At 43.3% G+C, this 19,903-nt stretch overlaps 1 non-coding gene across 1 annotated transcript; it reads left to right on the forward strand.

Moving 5' to 3' along the window:
- Positions 1–19,612: 19,612 nt before the first annotated feature.
- Positions 19,613–19,687, forward strand: Trnat-agu. Its single transcript has one exon. It is a non-coding gene; the product is annotated as a tRNA-Thr (tRNA).
- Positions 19,688–19,903: the final 216 nt, after the last annotated feature.

Consider the following 19,903-nt stretch of genomic DNA (forward strand, 5'->3'; position numbering starts at 1 on the left):
AATTTAAAAACGTCTTCACATTCAGCCGAGGAAAATGCTCTCACAAAAGGAAAGTGACAAGTACTTTTCATTTCAGGAATTGTATTGACAACATTTCATACAGTCTACAGCTGAGAAAATAAAATTAGAAAGTAAAAAGAAATATAGGTATTTACGGTTATGTTGCGCATTAGATGAAAATGGGAACATGACGCTACTTGTACTGAGCTAGCGTAGTACTGGAAGTTACCACCCAGCATGTTTTTTACGCTGTCATAAGCGCTTGGAGAGTCCAGAAACAAGTGTCCACTCTAATCTCGCCGTCGCCGCCGCCACCACCACCACCACCACCACCACCACCACAGCAACTGATTAGTTTAGAAACATGAGGTTCTCCTTCCTGTTTCAGATGCCCATCCACCTGTGTTACCCTGCTCCAGAAGTGGGTAGTTTGTTACAAAACCTGTATAAGTGGTGAATAAACCGAGGATGAACCACTGTCGCTCCAGCGATGAATTCCTCTACTGGACAACGTCGTTGCTAAGGATATGGTGACTAGTATAAATAAAAAAAAGGAGGTCGCCTTTTTTAGCTAAGCAAAAACAAATTAAGCAGCTGATTTTAAAACTGGTTGCTTCAAGAGACTATTATCTGACTGGAAATTTTCGATCTTAATGTTTTCAAGCTCCAGAAACGAACAAAACAAATTGAACAGTAATTAGAGTGACAGCTTAGAGTGTGCCCACAAAAAGCAACTGGCTAGAACTTTTAAACAACACTGTTGTCCACCGCCTCAGGTTTGGGAACGGGGTTTGTTCCGGGTACTACGAGCCGGCCCAACGACAACAACAAATGTGCTAGTGCGGCAGCCCCGCCCACGCCAACGCCCCGCGTCACTTTGCGAGGCAGGTGCTCGGCGGGAGGCAGCGAAAGCAGTGCATCGAGCACTGCGGCTCCCACAAAAGGCGACTAGCGTGCCGCCGCTATCGGAGCAGCATCGGCCTAATCGACTTACTCACAGCAGCCCGCTGCCTCTTGTGCACTGGCCGCCTACTCCCTAAGTCTGATTGATACTCGCTATCGTGATAATTCGTGTGATCCTGCCAGCGTAGCCAACTTTGGCTACCACCAGTTTTGGAGTGCTCGCTTACGCCATAGGACAGTCAAGCAGCGCGGAGAAGGTGTGTCTTACAAGTTCGAAGACATCATGTTTCTAGAAGGATGTGTATAAAATTTCTCTTTAAAATCAGAGAAATTTCAGTCGATGATTGGTGGATAGAATGGCAGTTAACTCTAAACTCAAATAAAATCACCTAGCTGTCATCAATCTTGTGACTCGTTTGGCACAGCCTGCCACAGATTCCTCTCTTGTGCCAACCTCTTTGTCTCAGAGTAGCATTTGCACACAGTAACCTCATTTATTTCTTGGATATATTCCAATCTCTGTCTTCCCCTATAGTTTTTGCCCTCTACAGCTTCCTGTAGTACCATGGAAGTTTTTCTCTCATGTCTTAACATATTTTCTCCGAAAATTATAACGGGTGATCAAAACGTTTCCGTCTGAGGCCATTGCAGCTGCGCACATGTGACGTGGCACAAATCCGACACGGCTGTATAAGCAACGACAGGTGGACAATGGATTATTGTGGCTTTTGTGTCTTTCCGACGTGCGTGCGGTAAATGCGGATATGTGAACTGTGACGACGTAACACCCATCTGCGTCCAAACAGGAGCAACGTGCTGTTATTCATTTCTTGACTGCCGGTAATGAAGAATGTGTATAGCCGGCCGGTGTGGCCGTGTGGTTCTAGGTGCTTCAGTCTGGAACCGTGTGACCGCCACGGTCGCAGGTTCGAATCCTGCCTCGGGCATGGATGTGTGTGATGTCCTTAGGTTAGTTAGGTTTAAGTAGTTCTAAGTTCTAGGGGACTGATGACCACAGCTGTTAAGTCCCACAGTGCTCAGAGCCATTTTTGAAGAATGTGTATGGGGCAGCATGTCGTCGAAAATCTAAACTTCCGGGAAAATTACAACAAGTAGTGCTGCTGCTTCAAGATAGCACACGTCCCCTTATCGCAAATTTCGTAACGCATAAGTTAACGCCACCACAAGTCCGAGCCCTCTACAGTCCTGATGTCTCCCTCTGCGACTATACGCCTTCCAAAAAAAAAACAGGGAAACAGGTTGCGCAGTGATTACCACACTGGACTCGCATTCGGGAGGACGACGATTCAAACCCGCGTCCGGTCATCCTGATTTGGGGTTTCCGTGATTTCCCTAAATCGCTTCGGACAAATGCCGGGGTGGTTGCTTTGAGAGGGCGCGGCCGGCTTCCTTCCACATTCTTCCCTAACAACCACCAAACTTTAAGAAAAGGCCTCGAAGGGTCGGTAATTCCTGTTGGACGAGAATGTGTAGTAGGCAGTTACGGACTTCATCACGCATTAGAACAGGGTGCTTTACCAAACGGGTAACTTCAGCCAGCAACCTGGTGCGTTGGTGGGATAACTGTCTCGACGATCACGATGATTTTGCCTGTTTGGCATACCGATTCTGGAGTGTAGAGTCTTCGAACGAAAAGTTTTTCGTCGACCCTTATATTCTGAACTATTAGTTGTGGAGCCCACTCGAATACTTACATTGTTGCGAAAACATACTCGACCTCTTCGCAACAAATAATCTCGAACAAATAGGGAACATTATCACTGATACAGGCATTAGTGACGACAGGGTCATTGTAGCGGGACTGAATACCATAACAACCAAACCTACCAAAAATAAACACAAAAGATATATATTTTAAAAAGCAGATAAAACTGCGCTTGATGCCTTCCAAAATGACAGCCTCAGCCTCCATTGCTTCTGAATCGACTATGAAAATTTAGACCAGATGCGACTTGAATTCAAAGAAATAGTATCGACAGCAATGGAGAGATTTATACCAAATATCCTATCATCCTATCATCCTATCATCCTGTCACTTACTCCCGATACTGTTTACCATTATTCCTGTTTTCGTCAGTTCTTCATAGAACCTCCTCATTCCTTATCTTATCAGTCCACCTAATTTTCAACAACATTCTGTAGCACCACGTTTCAAACGCCTCGCTTCTATTCTGTTCCGCTTTTACCACAGACTATTGTTCTCTTTACACAATACTGTGCTCCAAACGTACATTCTCAGCAATTTCTTCCTCGTTGCCGCATATTGCACGTAAACAGGCGAATAGATACGTTACTATTCGATTTTGCTATTGGCGAAAAATCACCAGAATCAGTATCAACCGTAAAATATCTAGTAGCAAGCGCCCGTAGCGACCTAAAGTGGAATAAGTGCATAAAAAGTGTAGGTAGAGTATATGCCAGCATGAGATCTAGTGGAAAAATCTTAAGGAAATGTAAATCATCCACGAAATAATCTGTGTACGAACCCATTGTTCTACCGATTCTTCTGTATTGCGTCAGTCTGCGACCCTTACTAATCACGATTAACGGAAGAGGCGGAGGTTATCTAACGAAGAACGACACTTTCGTCTCCTTATCGTTTAGTAAGCGTTACTGACATACTCAACAGACTCCGGTGTCAGTCGCTGCGAGAGGTACCCTTCGCCACACACCATAAGGTGGCTCGTCGAGTCTAAATGTAGATGTAGGTTCAGAGTTTTGATAGTAGCTTTCTGTAACGCTCTAATGCAGGCATAGGCAAGTTTTGATGACCCGCGGCCACTGGAAGCGATACAGACGCAGGCGCCGCGCTTGCTGGTCCTACGCTCTCATGCGTTTGACGTGTGTGAGTGAGTGAACCGCCCGACCGCCACACATTTATGTTTCGTAATAATTTGGTGGCACCTGAAGAAGCTTTAGGCTTTGAAACCGGTCGTGCAATAAATACGAAGTTACTGGCAACTAAAGCTGATTCTTTATTCTACTAAAATGTTCCTCAGTTACGAATGTTCGCCTGTTCAGATATTTTGTATAATATGCATAGGCTTGTCTGAGGCACTTCTGTCGATGTTTCTCCATTAAATGTGTGTCTGTTTCGAATACTTTCACAACACCCGTGACGTAGTTCATAAGATGCGAGTTCGTAACTGGAATTCATCTTCCAAGTGACACTAGCCGAGACTGTTAAACGGCGTGGTACCTAAGGTAAATCTCTTGCGCACACCCGAGTGTAACGTGAGAGCTGCCCTTCCTGCGCAAGAACCGACGGAGGCCTTAGCTTTCATCGCAGGCGGTCAGCGCCGTTTCACCAGCAACAAAAAGCGAATGCCGGCCAGCACAAAGAGCTTAACAGTGTTAGTCTTTCCAGCTGATTGGTCTCCTACTGCACACACAAAAACAGTGTGCAGTAGCTTGTCGTAACACAATTACTCTCGTCAGGCTGTTGCGGCGCCTGTGTTGCCTTTTCAAGCTCAACTGGAATTAGAACGCGTACGTTGAGATTTTCACGTCAACGCTGACTTGTGTATTCTGCATATGAAACCGTTATCCACCGCACAATAGGAACAGAATGAAACTCTGAAGCAATTTATATACCATTCACCGCTGCAGCATTAAACATACCTTTTCAACGATCATTTCACAGCTTTAAAAGCAAATTGCAAATTTATTTTACCAGATACACTGCCTGACAAAAATAGAGGTCAAGTACCCAGAAGACATAGGCGGATGTCGATGGAGAACGACCACCAGAGAGCATTAGTGTTGTTAGTGTTTAGTTTGTTCAAATGGCTCTAAGCACTATGGGACTTCTGAGGTCATCAGTCCCCTAGACTTATAACTACTTAAACCTAACTAATCTAAGGAAGTCACACACATCAATGCCCGAGGCGGGATTCGAACCTGCGACCGTAGCAGCAGCGCGGTTCCGGACTGAAGCGCCTAGAACAGCTCGGCCACAAGGGCCGGCTAGTGTTTAGTATTAATCGCGTTTAGGGTGTTGTTCTCAGTGCAGGTAGCGTATATAGAGGTCGGAAACAGCATCAGATGTTTGAGTTCTCACTGTGAAGGACACGGAGATGCCGCGGAATCGTGTGACGCAGAGTTATTTATCGGCAGGTGCCTCATTGTGGTTCTACATGTCGCCGGCTGGTCAAATCGTGCAATATCCCGATGACAGTGGCGGCTGGTGGACTGCATGGGAACATTAGGACAGGTATATTTGTCGTCAAGGTTCTGGTCGGATACGTCTGACTACGCCAATGGAGGATCACCGTTTTGTGCACCAAGCACATCGTAGGCGCTTCACGTCTCTGACTGCCAATGCAAATGACATCTAAGTATCTTCTTAGAAATAGCAACAGCTGTGTATGTGTGGAAATGTAACAGCTTTACATTTGGATATGTTTTGACTTGTTTGAATTTTATATACGAATGTGCTGTGAAACGAAAAGTGTGCTTACTCGTAAATAAGTATGAGTACCTTTATTGTGCTTGGAAACTATTTAACCGCTACTGGAAACAGTAAGTAATTTTTTGGTTTTGTCTTATTTTTAAAAATATTGTAGTCACAGTGTGCCACCCTGTAATATACCTATGAATTCTAAACAGGATAAGGAGTAACCCCCCCCCCCCCCAAAAAAAAAAAAAAAAAAATTAGACTCATCAAGGAACTGAAGGTGAGGTCCCAGGGCTCGAAATGCATTGTTTATTGAGATAAAAATAGTTCAAATGGCTCTGAGCACTATGGGACTTAACTACTGAGGTCATCAGTCCCCTAGAACTTAGAACTACTTAAACCTAACTAACCTAAGGACATCACACACATCCATGCCCGAGGCAGGATTCGAACCTGCGACCGTAGCGGTCGCGCGGTTATAGACTGTAGCGCCTAGAACCGCTCGGCCACGCTGGTCGGCTCAGATAAAAATCACAATTTGTCTCTGGAAGAGGTCTGCTTTCATTTTTTTACGAAAGCAATACAGCTGCAAGTAGCAATCATAGAAATGTGCAAAATAAAGTTAACGCTTTGGGATTGTGGATGGACTCTTCTCGTAACCACCGCCTTGGATATGAGCCTGAAAGCAGCACTGCCCTCATACATAAGATGTTTTCCGAAGCGAGGAGAAGGCGATTCTGCGGGAAGAGCCTAGCACTGCACAGCGACATTATCGCTTGCCCGCGCTCCTAGGGGACGGAGCGGGCGGGTTATGCCGCTGCGGGAAAAATAGCCAGGCGCGATCGCGCACCGCACCGCACCGCACCGCACCGCCGAGAGCCGAGGGGTGGCCGTAAATCCCACGGAAACGGCGCGCCGGCACTTATAGGATTGCACATAAACATCGGTCGGGCAGTTTTTGTTTCCGAGGACAAAGCGCCTTATGCATGCCGCGCATACCCAGCGCCACTCCGGCGCCGGAGCGGCTCATTAAATAACTCTGCTCTGCTCGCGGGAAAGAAAGGCACTGCCGCCGTTTCCTCCAAGGACAGGCGAGACAACTCATTTAAATCAAGCTCCTCGTATACGCCTTCTCATTTTTCTGGAAACTTTATTCCGTTATGAGCAGGAAAAGCACTGTAAGGTGATCCATGTCAGCGAATAAAACCTGAGGGGCGGGTATTTAAAAAATGCTCATACTAAACTTTGCCTACTTATAGTACATCCCTCAGTACTACAGGAAGCAAACGAAAGCTTGATTAAGGGGAGTTGGAACGCCCTATCCCGACAATGTTAAATTGTATCTCAGAAACCACAGTATCCATTGACATGAAACCTTTACAGGACATTAAACTGTATGTTCTGAGTCTACTGAACTACAATAATTGCATTTCAGCCACTTCTTTCGGAAATACAATTTTTTAATTACACGGTTAAAATTTTGTGTATTTTTTGTACGTTATCCTAAACAATTTTAAATATACATAACATTATGTTCTTCCTTTAATTCAGTTGACTCAGGATATGAATGTTATTACTCCCTGAAAATTTGAATACTCTACTCGAAGTGGTTTCTGAGATTTAGGGAAAAATGCAATAGAAAATTTAAATTTTGAGGAATGGCTTCTAAAGTTTCAAGACTGTAACTCACTTAATATATGCTTAATTTCTTATTTTGTCACTCAGGAGCACCCTGCACCATCCTGTACATCATCCTCTTGAACTTTTTCCAAGTTTTTATTCTTTCTGCACTCCTTAGTGGCCTACTGTGGTGCATACACTGTTTTTTCAATGCGAACCTTGTCCAACTGTTAAAGTTCTCTGATGCAGTTTGCTCCAGGATTAATTCCCGTATGCTGTAGTACTTTCACCCTACCAATGTCGCCATCATTAAAAGCAATAACAGCATCACTGTCCCCACCTCCAACTTTAGTTTCTTCATTCCAACAAAAAAATTTTTTGGTAAGCGAGTCCATATAAGATTATTGAACGACTCATTGGGATTTTGAGTCTGACCGTGCAGACACTTCTTCAGTAAGTCAGGATTTGCCAGGTCTCTGTAAATAGGTTTTATGATATCCATGACTGCTGCTGGGATGGAATGTTTATGGCTGTATGAACTGTTTGAGACCTGGGCATTGCGATAATTGAACCATGAATCAGGTCCAGGAGGGCAAAGGTGGTGTACTGGTCTTTCATCAGTTGACAGTCTGTGGAAGAAGATAGCCCATAATGCCTGCTTCATTTTCAACAAATCCTCAGTATTATTTCTAACCCGGCCGGAGTGACCGAGCGGTTCTAGGCGCTACAGTTTGGAACCTCGCGACCACTACGGTCGCAGATTCGAATCCTGCCTCGGGTACGGATGTGTGTGATGTCCTTAGGTTAGTTAGGTTTAAGTAGTTCTAAGTTCTAGGGGACTGATGAACTCAGAAGTTAAGTCCCATAGTGCTCAGAGCCATTATTTCTAATGGCCATCCCATAATACTGCTGTAGTTCATCAATCATTTTGTCTGTCACCCTGCCTCTTATGGTTTTACGATCAGAAAATTTCTTGTCTCTCAAACTTTGTTTCAACTTCCTCAACCTTGTTCCCCATCCTCTTCTGGACATGACCTTCATAACACAGCCTTATATATAAAAAATTACCGATTTTATTAGATCTTGAAGTAATGCATGTAAAAATTTTAACATTTTCAACCAGTGTAGATTATATTTAAAAAATAAAATACTTCCCATGTGAGTTTATAGATGATAAATATGTATCATTTTATTTGGGAAACTGCAAATTTTATAATGAGATAAAAATCTGAAAATGTGAAAAAAAATTTCGTTCTAATTCCTCTTAATACGAGTGCAATCCAGGAATTAAAGTATTCTGCATTCCCTATAAGCACGTTCGTGTCATCCGAGCTCGAATGGTTTCCTTGACATCTTGTGACGATATAATGCGAGTGAATATCGAAACAAGTTGATATAGTGCTTTAAAATCAACTGTGTTATACGAAGTCCTGCATATTGTGAGGCTACAGGTTTTTGTGTTGCAAATAAAGAGCTATATCTACACTGTTTTTATTTCATTTATTTACATTTCTTTTTTTTCTGCATGTTGCATCCCCGAAATTAATCGCAAAAAATGAATATAAATAAAAAATAAAAACAATGAGCAGCTATGACACTTCTATTTATAGAACTGATACTTTATCAACTACTGACTTGCTAATAGAGTTATCCTTCGAAAGTAATGGAAAATCATATAAAGGAGGTCAGAGGTGTTAGTCAATTTCTAAATATTCAAAGGAAGTGTATGGCGACATGGTAGCGAACGAAATAAATGTGAGAAACCTGTGTGAATGTTCCTTAATGGACGAACAAATGTGCATGACCAAACTTGACCTGACTTCATCCGTCATCACAGATGAAATGAAGTGGTGGTACGGCATTACTGGTCGGGAGATCCTATCTGGGGTTGTTCGGCCGCCTTGTGCGGGTCTTTCTATTTGACGCCACTTCGCCGCCTTCGGCATCTATGCTGAGACGATTTGAAGATTCAAGTGCAGAACGAAGTTGTGTATGACATCTTTCGACTAAGCTGAAGAAGTTCCTAGCGGAAAAAAATTGGAAGCGAGGTAGAGGTGAACAATGTAGCAAAGAACTGATTCAATGGACTGGTGGAAGCCGAATACTACACGGGGATTCTATGGCTCGTGGTTAGACACAACAAATGCTTAAATAATGGAGATAATTATGTAGATAAAGAAAGCAACTTTCAGCACTCTAAATGAAGTTTTTAATAAAATATATTTCTTGAATTAATTAAAGCCAACCGACTTTTTTTCCTTAGATTATTTTCGTTTTTTCCGAGTTTTCCGACTTTCTCAGACACCGTAACACACCGCATGAAATGGTACTATACTCAAATAAAGAAATAGGGTTAACATCTGTGCGTTACGGTAGTTTTTCAACTTTCAAGTAGAATCAGGGCGGAAGTGGCGACTTTTTTTCCCATATGAGCTAATGTTTCGTCCATACAAAGTAGCCGCTGAGGAGATATCTAGCACAAACGTTAATGAAACTTATTCTTTCCTTGAATCTTGTTGCATCCTGGGTACCTGCAACGATTCTGTAGCCAAAACACGTGATCTGTGTCCTAAATACCAAAAGAACTGCACACAACTGAAAGTTCACATCGAGATCCGAATCATTTTTCCTGAAGTCTGTGAATAAAATGATGATTCATCTCTGTACAGCCCGCCAACCAAACGGAAAACTAACTTTTTAAGCACCACTAATATTACCTTTGAGACGCAACGTATGCTGTATTGTTCACATACTGCACATTTTAGAACAATTCCTTTATCAACAGTTTATCTCCACCGAAATAAATATGCAAATGACAAATGGTGTATAGATGGTTTTCGTTTACAAACATATATTCATCTCTGAAAGGAAACTTCATGAACAAACAACATTGTTTACTTCTTCACATAGGCACTGGCACCTTCGCACCAGTAAATCTTGGTACGTTTTCTTTTTTTAAGATTGTAGTATGGCTCATGGCGTGGTGCAAGTAAAAGTATACGTTATTACTGACTACAGAATATGACAACCAAATCTCTAGACATCCACGTAAAAGTACTTCCTTATTTAGACTAGTTCCAGATTTTCATTAATACCATGTGTGTCCTATAAATCTGTTACTCTTATGCACTATATCAACAGCAGTAAATTATCTATCACCACACCCTCTTTAACAATCATAAATACAACTGCCAGTTGATCGTGGATACCTAAATCAGCTGCTCAAATTTTTTTGAAAATCACATGCATTAAGCTGTAACGGCATGTCATCACAGCCTAAACACCACACATCGATTACTATCACAGCTATTTCTATGTCTATACAATATTTACGAAAATGCACATTATGGCTGTCAAGATACGGTACATCACTGGCATTTACAGTGTTGTTCCACGAGTGTCGCTAGACACTGGTAGAAAAAGGTTATAATTTTTGGAACAACGAATTTCCATTATCTTGAAAGAAATCGGAACAAGGGCGTGTGCACAGTTATGCATACTACCTACCAGCGACCATGTTAACTTGTTACACACATGTCAAAAGTATGGACAAACATCAGTTTGTGAACACTGCAGCAAGAATCTCACAATGCTCATAATCAAAATATCGTTATTCTCATAATGCAAAAAATATAAAAAACATACCAAAGGGAAAGTTTTACACTGATTATAGCATCAGATGGACTCCTATCTGTCAAGACATCTCGGGCGACCACCATACTATAACACTTTACTGAAGTCCTCAAATGTCAGACTGTGTTGCGCAGTTATGTCCATTCATTGAGCATATTGTCTTCTTTTTTATTCAAAAGGGCACAAATCCAGAATATCTATAATATGTTAAGTAAACTACCTCTACATTGCTTATGCAGTACAGCCAATTGAAACCCATTCTGTGGTTTTCTGTTCTCAGGTGAGCACTGAAATTGACATTCTTTTCCTGAAAGAACGTCTTCTTTAAAAAAACTAATTAATATTAGATTACAAGGAACTAGGTAATGTTTCTAGGAGAACAATAGACATTCTGGATTAACGTTGATTTAAAAATCGTTGTCCCGCTCCATCGCCTCCCCCACCCCTTCTTCCATCTCCATCCCTAGTCCTCCCACACCCCTCACACAACCCTTCCCACTCACCCCTCTCCCCCATTCTTAAAAACGATTTCGATTCCTAAGGCATGTCTGTTTTTGGGTCATATATTAGGTATGGAGGGAGGAGGGTGATTCGGAAGGTGGAGTTATAGGGAGTGGGAGCGGTGGTGGCAAGGAGGGGAAGAGCAGGGTCAGGGGACGTGAGGAGGAGGCAAGGCACAGGTGAATGAGGGGTGGGAGGCTAGAGGGGAGGGAAAGTTCGAGGTTATATTTTATCCAGAATGCCTATTCTCCTCCTATTATTGTCTCTGGAGCACACCATCTAATACTAATGTAGTTTTTATTGAAAGTGTCTTATCACAAAATTCAATATCAAGGTTGACCAGCTCCAGCTGCTAAATAGCCATCATTAGAGACGCTCAACAGGTCATATTGTGCCGACCACTGTAACATGTTAGTGTGTGACATTCTAAATGGTTCTGCTAATGGCTGTTTAATAGATGAAGCCAGTCAATCTCGTTATTATTCAAGGCAATTTCAATAAAATCAAAGAAAAAAAAGAGAAACACTTTTCTGGTCTTTGGGTTCCATTTTAGAAATCGAGGAAAAATCAGAGTCAGAAATCAATAAAAGAATTAGTACCGGTCGGAAGGTCAGTGGGATGCTTAACTCAGTCTTATGGAGCAGGAATGTAATAAGCAGAACTAAAAAATCAATATACAAATCTATATTAGAGAGTGTGGTTCTGTATGGAACGGAGACCTGGACAATTAACCTGAAGCACATTAAAAAATTACAAGCTCTAGAGATGGACTTCTGGAGAAGACCGGCAAGACGCTCCAGGAACTAGAAGATAAGGAACACCGAAATAATAAGGAGAACGGAAATAAAAGAAAGAATATATGACGTAATGGATAGGAAGGAATTACAGTGGTACGGGCATGTACGACGAATGGAGGAAGCCAGAATACCAAAATTGATACTGGAGTGGGAACCGTAGGGGAGAAGAAGAAGAAGAAGAAGAAGAAGACTTATGACCTCCTGGCTCCAAAATGTACAGCACACAATGAGGAGAATGGGTGCAGAAGAAGAGGACACACAAGATCGAAACACCTGGAGGAATATTTTGAAAATATAGCTTAAGATCCTTTATTCTTTGTATAGTAGTTTCCGAGTAAATTATTATGTTGGAGAAAAGCCTCTGTAATGAGGAAAAGCTCAAAATAATAAAAAAGTTTCAATAAAAACATTTGTTAATTTTTAGGTTAACTTATGGTGTAGAATGGGAAGAGAGCATATTAGATGCTTTGATATCTCTTCTGATACTGCAAGAAATGCTTTTTTTCACTCACTGCCGAGGTCTTCAGCTGACCAGCCAATTAAAGTTTGTGAACGATAGGTGAAACTGAGACAAGCAAGTGCTGTGACAAACGGGACACTTTCCTGTTATAAGCCAGACTGAACTTTTGTTGACTTTACATTTTTCATGTTATGTTCGATTTAACTGCGAAAGGTCAATACACTCAATGTCGTTAACATAGCTCGCGCCTTTTTTTAATTTTTTAGAAGTAGAAAACTCTTTTTCAACTGTTTATTCGCCGTTACATAAACGGAAAGAAATCGAAATTCCAGTGTATTTCACTTGAGCAGTTTCTCGCATGCTAATAATGTTGCCAGCTGCACTAGTCGTAACGAATTTTCCGCCTGGATTGGCCTGGAGCGAGTCTTTATCGACAGTTACGAGTTGCTGCAAATCCAGAGCGGCGCCGGCGATGTTATCCGTCAAAACTCGTTAGGCGTACATTCGTATTCAGGCCAGATTCATAAAGGCGGCCGGCAGATAACGCGCGCTCCTGCCCCTCCGTTTGCGAGCCTCTAGTTCTTCGTTCCTCCGCAGCGCGGCGCGCGCTCCCACTGCTCTCTCCGCTAAGAACGGGACAGCAGAAACTGTTCCTGTCATACAGCGACGACTTCAGTTTTGCAGAATCTACTTTATGAAATAGGATCTGTCAAAATGAAAAACTCTGCCATATTTTCACAGTGTATTACATGGGTGAAAACTGAAGGAGATGGAAGATGAGGAAGCGTTACAGCCGTGGTTTGGCAGCCGTGATAGAAAGCTTCTCCGAAAGCAATGAGAGTTACACCGCACAATTAAACATTAGCCGAAGACTCATGGGCAAACAAAACTACACGAAATCAAACTAAAATTAGCGTTATGCGAGAATGCCTGAAGCCTTTAACAAATGCGAAAATAAAGTTCTGTGTATTGATCTGGTAGAAAATCCTAAGGATGTTTGATCTTAAGTTATATCAGCAAACGGATCAAAGCCATCTGTCCATTCAGTGAACGTAATGGCATCCAAACTAACGATGAAGCCGAAATACAGATAGTGAACTCCGCTATTCCAAAATTGTTTAGCTGAGGAAGATCGAACTGCGATTCTAAGTTTTTCGTCGCACGAAGAAGAAAATGAGATATCTAGATAGGTGACCGTCGGATAGGAAATTTACCAAAATTGCTACGGTCGTAGCTTCGAATGCTGCTTCGGGCATGGATGTGTGTGATGTCCTTAGGTTAGTTAGGTTTAAGTAGTTCTAAGTCTAGGGGACTGATGACATCAGATGTTAAGTCCCATAGTGCTTAGAGCCATCTGAGCCATTTTTGAGAGACGTTAATGTTCAAATGTGCATCATACTTATAGCAGAGCACATGATATCAAATTAAAACTGTTATAACAGAATTACGGTACTGTCAGCAAACATTGGCAGCAATTGCAATTCACATTAAGATTTATAATTTCTACCGATTTGTAGTGATCAGAACTACGGTCAAAAATTTGCATTATCACAGTTATTCAGAAATAACACCGCATTTCCTTGTATTTCCGTAAATTAATTTCATTATGGTTCTCTAAATCTCGCAGTTCCATCTGAAGTTTTTGTAAGGTAACAGACTAGCGCATCTGACGGATTCGTTGTTTATAAGAACGAGACTTTGGGGGTGCAGCAGTAGGCAGGATGGACGAATAACAGAATACCATCGTGTGGCGGGAATTTCAGATTAAAAATATTTATCATAACTTTATGTATACGGAATTTTATGGACGTTTTTACCGATATTTTGATACATGCTCACTTCTTGATCCTCACTTGTACTTGGTTTGGACCGCATGCGGGCCGCGGGCAGCGGGTTGGACACCCCGTTTAAATGACGTTTTGAAACGTCCCCTTAGAAAAATTATGAATTACTGTGCTGGTAAACCCCTTACGTTATTTGATTTTCAAACAGCTGAGCAGAACTGAACGTACTCAGACATTTCGCTCTTTACTTATTCTGATCAACACTAAACTGACACACAATACTTTTAGCGCAACGCAATCTGACTTTCAAAAATCCCTACAAAAGAATGGCCCTGGCTAACAATAACCTATACCTTTCATGAATCACTTACCTCACAAAAATCTTCGTTACTCGAACTACTGCAATACAGCGAGCGCCACTACTGCCAGCTAAATAAAAGATTCTGACTACTGAAGGCACTAACTACTGATAGGCGTAGTTAGCAAATGAAAGATTTTGATAGAGAACAAACAATGTATTTATCTTAATAGTGCTCAAAAGTCATTATATATATATATATATATATATATATATATATATATATATATATATATATATATCAGTTCATGATATCCAGTACTACAAATTTACTCTCTCTGATGGACACACGTCCAGATCATCCGCTCTCAAAACTCCGCCATCTCTCTCCCCACATCCACCACTGCTGGAGGCTCACCTCCAACTGCGCAACGTTACGCGCTATTAATAGCCAACTGCCCAACACTACAATAACAATCTTCCAACAATGCAAATCAGCCACAGACTGCACAAAGCACAGCCAGTGATTTTCATACAGAGTGCTACGTGGCGTTACCAACATAAAAACCTGAACAGCCTACTTACAGTTTTACCGAAACCTGTTCTGCGGTGTCTAACCGTCAGTGAGTGGCTTCAGCAGGACATTGCATATCCAGACAAACTCGAACAGACCGCGGTCACTTCCTCAAGCACCCCTCTCCAACCGAGCTGGTGCTACGCGCCATCTCCAAGGACCTCGACGCCCCATCTCCATCCCATCTGAGGGACGGCGGAGAGGGCTCAGTGCGCTCCCGGTCCGGTCGTCCTTGCCTGCGAGAGGCGGGACGCCGGGCCCCTTATGCGCTGCGCACAGTAAATCGGCCGGCATAAACGTCTCGCCGTATTTCACGCAACGAACGGCTTCATAAAATTTGTCAGCGGCCGGCGCCGCCAATAAGGGGGCGCGACGCGGAACGGCGCGGCACGCGAGCAGTGGCCGGCGGCACCGGTCACAAGAGTGCGTGTCTGCAGCGGCCATCTCCACCGAGCCGTCTGCGATCGCCGGCACCGCCCAGTCTCGATCGCATACACAGCTCCGTGTAGCCACGCCGGCGCCGTCAGCCTACTCACAACATTCGTGGGTAACATACGAGGGGCCTTCAATAAGTAGTAATTTGACAAAGTTTTTCCCGAGAGCAGGCTGGTTTTATTCAGGATTCCAGTACACCATATTATTATCCACTCTTTTCAACATCGTCTCCGTTCAATGCGACGGCCTTACGCCGTCTCACTCAGAGAGTTCTGTACGCCCGCGTCTGGTCGACGTCGGAGCCACCTTTGCTGAATCAGTAGCCTCCCCATCATTCACGTACTGTTTCCCGCGGAGTGCATCCTTCATTGAGCTACACACACGAAAGTCGGAAGGTGCAAGATCCGGGCTGTGGTACGGATGAGAAAGAAAAGTCCAATAAAGTTTAGTGAGCTCCTTTCGGGCTCGCCGACTTGTGAGAGACCTTTCGTTGTCGTGGAAAAGTTCGTTTGCATTTTTGTGCCTAAGAATACGCTGAAGCCGTTTCTTCAATTTCCTGAGAGCAGCACAATTCCCTTCAGAGCTGATCTTTTCACCATGACGGAAGGCATCAACCAGAATAACCTCTTCAGAGTCCCAGAAAATCGTCGCCATGACTTTACCGACTGAGGGTGCGTATTCGAACTTTTGCTTCGGAGGAGAGGTGGTGTCGCATCATTTTATGAACTGCCGTTTACAGAATGAGATTTTCACTCTGCAGCGGAGTGTGCGCTGATATGAAACTTCCTGGCAGATTAAAACTGTGTGCCGGACCGAGACTCGAACTCGGGACCTTTGCCTTTCGCGGGCAAGTGCTCTACTAACTGAGCTACCCAAGCACGACTCACGCCCCGTCCTCACAGCTTTACTTCTGCCAGAACCTCGTCTCCTACCTCCCAAACTTTACAGAAGCTCTCCTTTGATATCAGCGCACACTCCGCTGCAGAGTGAAAATTTCATTCTGGAAACATCCCCCAGGCTGTGGCTAAGCCATGTCTCCGCAATATCCTTTCTTTCAGGAGTGCTAGTTCTGCAAGGTTCGCAGGAGAGCTTCTGTTAAGTTTGGAAGGTAGGAGACGAGGTACTGGCAGAAGTAAAGCTGTGAGGACGGGGCGTGAGTCGTGCTTCGGTAGCTCAGTTGGTAGAGCACTTGCCCGCGAAAGGCAAAGGTCCCGAGTTCGAGTCTCAGTCCGGCACACAGTTTTAATCTGCCAGGAAGTTTCAACTGCCGTTTAGTTCGAAATGATGAACACATGTTTCATCGCCTGTGAAGATGTTATACGAAAAATTGCCCCTATCAGGCAATTCCGCAAAGATGGTCCTTCATTGCTCTTTCTAGTCTTCTGTTAGGCGGGCACATACTTTTAAGTACAACTGGTGGACGAGTGTGCCATCGCTACCAACAAAGGCTTCCAGTTGTGCAGCGAGGTGTTCGGTTGGTATTCGTCGATCACCTCGAATGAGAGTGTCCGCATGTTCCAAAATTGCAGAAGTCAAAACTGTATGTGGCCGGCCGGCACGCGGGAGGTAGGACAGGTCTGCGCGACCCCGTGCTTATGTCCTCTGCCAGGCCTCCGTAGACATTCTGCAAGCGCCTATCGACATTTGTGATGATCTCGTTTTTGGCAAAAAGGAGCTCTACTTAGAGCGCACCTCAGTTACAGATGTCATTTTGGAGACTACGTGCCCGTATATCGCCGACACACTGTTGGAACTTCATGAAACTACCAGAGCTGAAGAGGGAACAAATTCTGTTTTTTTTTTTTTTTTTTTTTTTTTTAACCGAAAAGGCAGGAAAAAAATATTGCATTGCCTATTTAACGCCCCTCGTAAAACAGATCGAGGAAGGAGCGTGCCGAAAAAAGCAATTATGTCCTTCTGAAACTTATAGCCAATAAGTGTCTCTCTCTCCCCTGGCGGCCACCTACCTAACTATAATTTGGAGGTATGTGGACAAGTACTTTCATAGTGAGTTCTCAGAGAGAAGATAAAGTGGTGGAGTTTTTCCATCATCTCATCTCATCTCTGTTAATAAGAACATCCGTTTCACTATGTAAATAGAGAAAGATGACCGTCTGTCTTTCCTAGATGTTTTAGTTAGATGGGACATTCAATTCATCACAAGCGCACACACACTCACCTTGTATTTGGAATCAAGTTGTCATCACCAGTCGCAAACTACGGGGGATGTTACTTTAATAGTGGCAACTACTTACGTATGAAAAATGGTTCAAATGGCTCTGAGTACTATAGGACTTAACTTCTGAGGTCATCAGTCCCCTAGAACTTAGAACTAATTAAACCTAACTAACCTAAGGACAACACACACATCCATGTCCTAGGCAGGATTCGAACCTGCGACCGTAGCGGTCGCGCGGTTCCAGACTGAAGCGCCTAGAACCACTCGGCCACTCCGGCCGGCATTTACGTACAATTTATATAAAATAAATAATTGTTACACAGTTTTACTGTCCTTCAGAATAGTCGCCAGCTTACGTATACCCTGTTACCAGTAATGTGGGAATCGTAGAAAACCCATAACAACGCCAGTTGTGTTGATAGTTTGTGTAGATCCTTCTATTGCCCGAAGAATCCCTGCAATAGTTCTGAAGCACATACCATGAAGTGTTTCTTTCAATTTAGGAATTAAGCTGAAGCAACAAGTTCTTACGTTTGGGGCATGTGGTGTGTAACACAGTCTGCAACCAGATTAGAGAAAGAACTGGCTATCATTTTCAGGACAATGACCGGGCGCAGATGGCGCAAGTTGTGACTGACTTGTTCGATCGATGGGTCTGTGAGGTCCTGTTACCACCCATCACACTCCCTAGACTTAAGCTCTTATAATTTCAACTTGATTCCTAAACTGAGGGAAGTAATTCATACAATTCGCTTCAGAACTGTTAGAGATATTCGTCGGGCAATAAAGCGCTACACTTGAAGTATCGGCACAACTGCCTTACTAACACTGTACGAAATGCCTTCTCTGGAAACTACCTAGAACATCTAGTTAGGTACCCCGCTCATGACAGAAATTTATTGGGTATAATGGCAACGAACAGACGTGACATCTTTGAGGATCTTCACATCGAAGCTGGTATCAGTGACAATGACGCGGCTGTGGCAATGTAGTTTACTGAATATATTTAAAAAAAACTACATAAAAATCAGTAGTGTCATATCTCTATGAGGAATTTGAAACTTTTGGCACAGGTCAGGAGCATTTAGACGAACCCTGGCTCAAGTTTAACAGAATAATTGACCACACACTGGATACATATATACCCAGTAGAACAGCTCATAATGGAAGGGAATCTCTATGGCATAGCCACTGTAAAGAAACATCTGAAGAAACAGAGATTACTGCATAATAGGTGTAAAACAAAAAGTAGGACTATAGATAGAGAGATGCTGAATGAAACGCGTTTGCCTCTCAAGAGAGCAATGTGTGATGCCTTCAACGACTACCGTAGTAGAATACTGTCAAGTGATCTTTCGCAGAACACAAAGAAATTCTGGTCGTATACGAAGCCTGTTAGTGGCACCAAAGTTAGTGTCGAGTGCCTACCGAATGATGCAGAAATTGAAATTGAGGGTAGGAAACCAAAAGCTGAAATGCTTCACTCCGTTTTCAAATGTTCCTTTACAAAAGAAACCTCAGGAGAATTGCCCAATGTAATCCTTGTACTACTGAAAAGATAAATGAAATATATATGTTATTGAATTTATGGCTGATTTAGCTCCTCTTCTAACTAGAATCTATCGTAGGCACCATGCTTTCAGATAATTGATAAGCCTGGCTGGGCAATGGTTCAAATGGCTCTGAGCACTGTGCGACTTAACATCTGAGGGCATCAGTCCCCTAGAACTTAGAACTACTTGAACCTAACTAACCTCAGGACGTCACACACATCCATGCCCGAGGCAGTAGTCGAACCTGCGACCGTAGCGGTTGCGCGGCCGGCGCTGGGCAATGGATCCAGCCACTTTCTTCAGTGCGAATGCATAAATACGTCCAGCCTTCTGTGGGAATCTCTTAAGTAGCGAAATGCAGTATAATGGACAGGGTTTGCGGATAGGTGGCGCTCGGTGGGAGTCTAGATCGGCTGTGAGGTGTACCGAAATAGTTCGTGTTGTTGCGATAACACTGTGTCCCGGATGGCGCAGTGGCTACCGCACCTGCCTAGTAAGCAGGAGACCCCGGGTTCGAATCCCAGTCCGGTACACATTTTCGCATGTCCTCGCTGACTCCGCTTAATATCCTGTTGCATCTGATAGCAGTGATTCCCCTTCAATTTACATATTTCGTAGATCCCTCGAACAAAAAACCGTGCGCAGTTCTCGGAAAAGGCACAGGTCTCGCACATCTACAAGAAGGGTATTAGAAATGATCCACATAACTACCGTTCAATATCCTTGACATCGATTTGTTGCACAATCTT

This window comes from Schistocerca piceifrons, chromosome 5 (genome assembly GCF_021461385.2).
Source record: "Schistocerca piceifrons isolate TAMUIC-IGC-003096 chromosome 5, iqSchPice1.1, whole genome shotgun sequence".
Classification (NCBI taxonomy): domain Eukaryota; kingdom Metazoa; phylum Arthropoda; class Insecta; order Orthoptera; family Acrididae; genus Schistocerca; species Schistocerca piceifrons.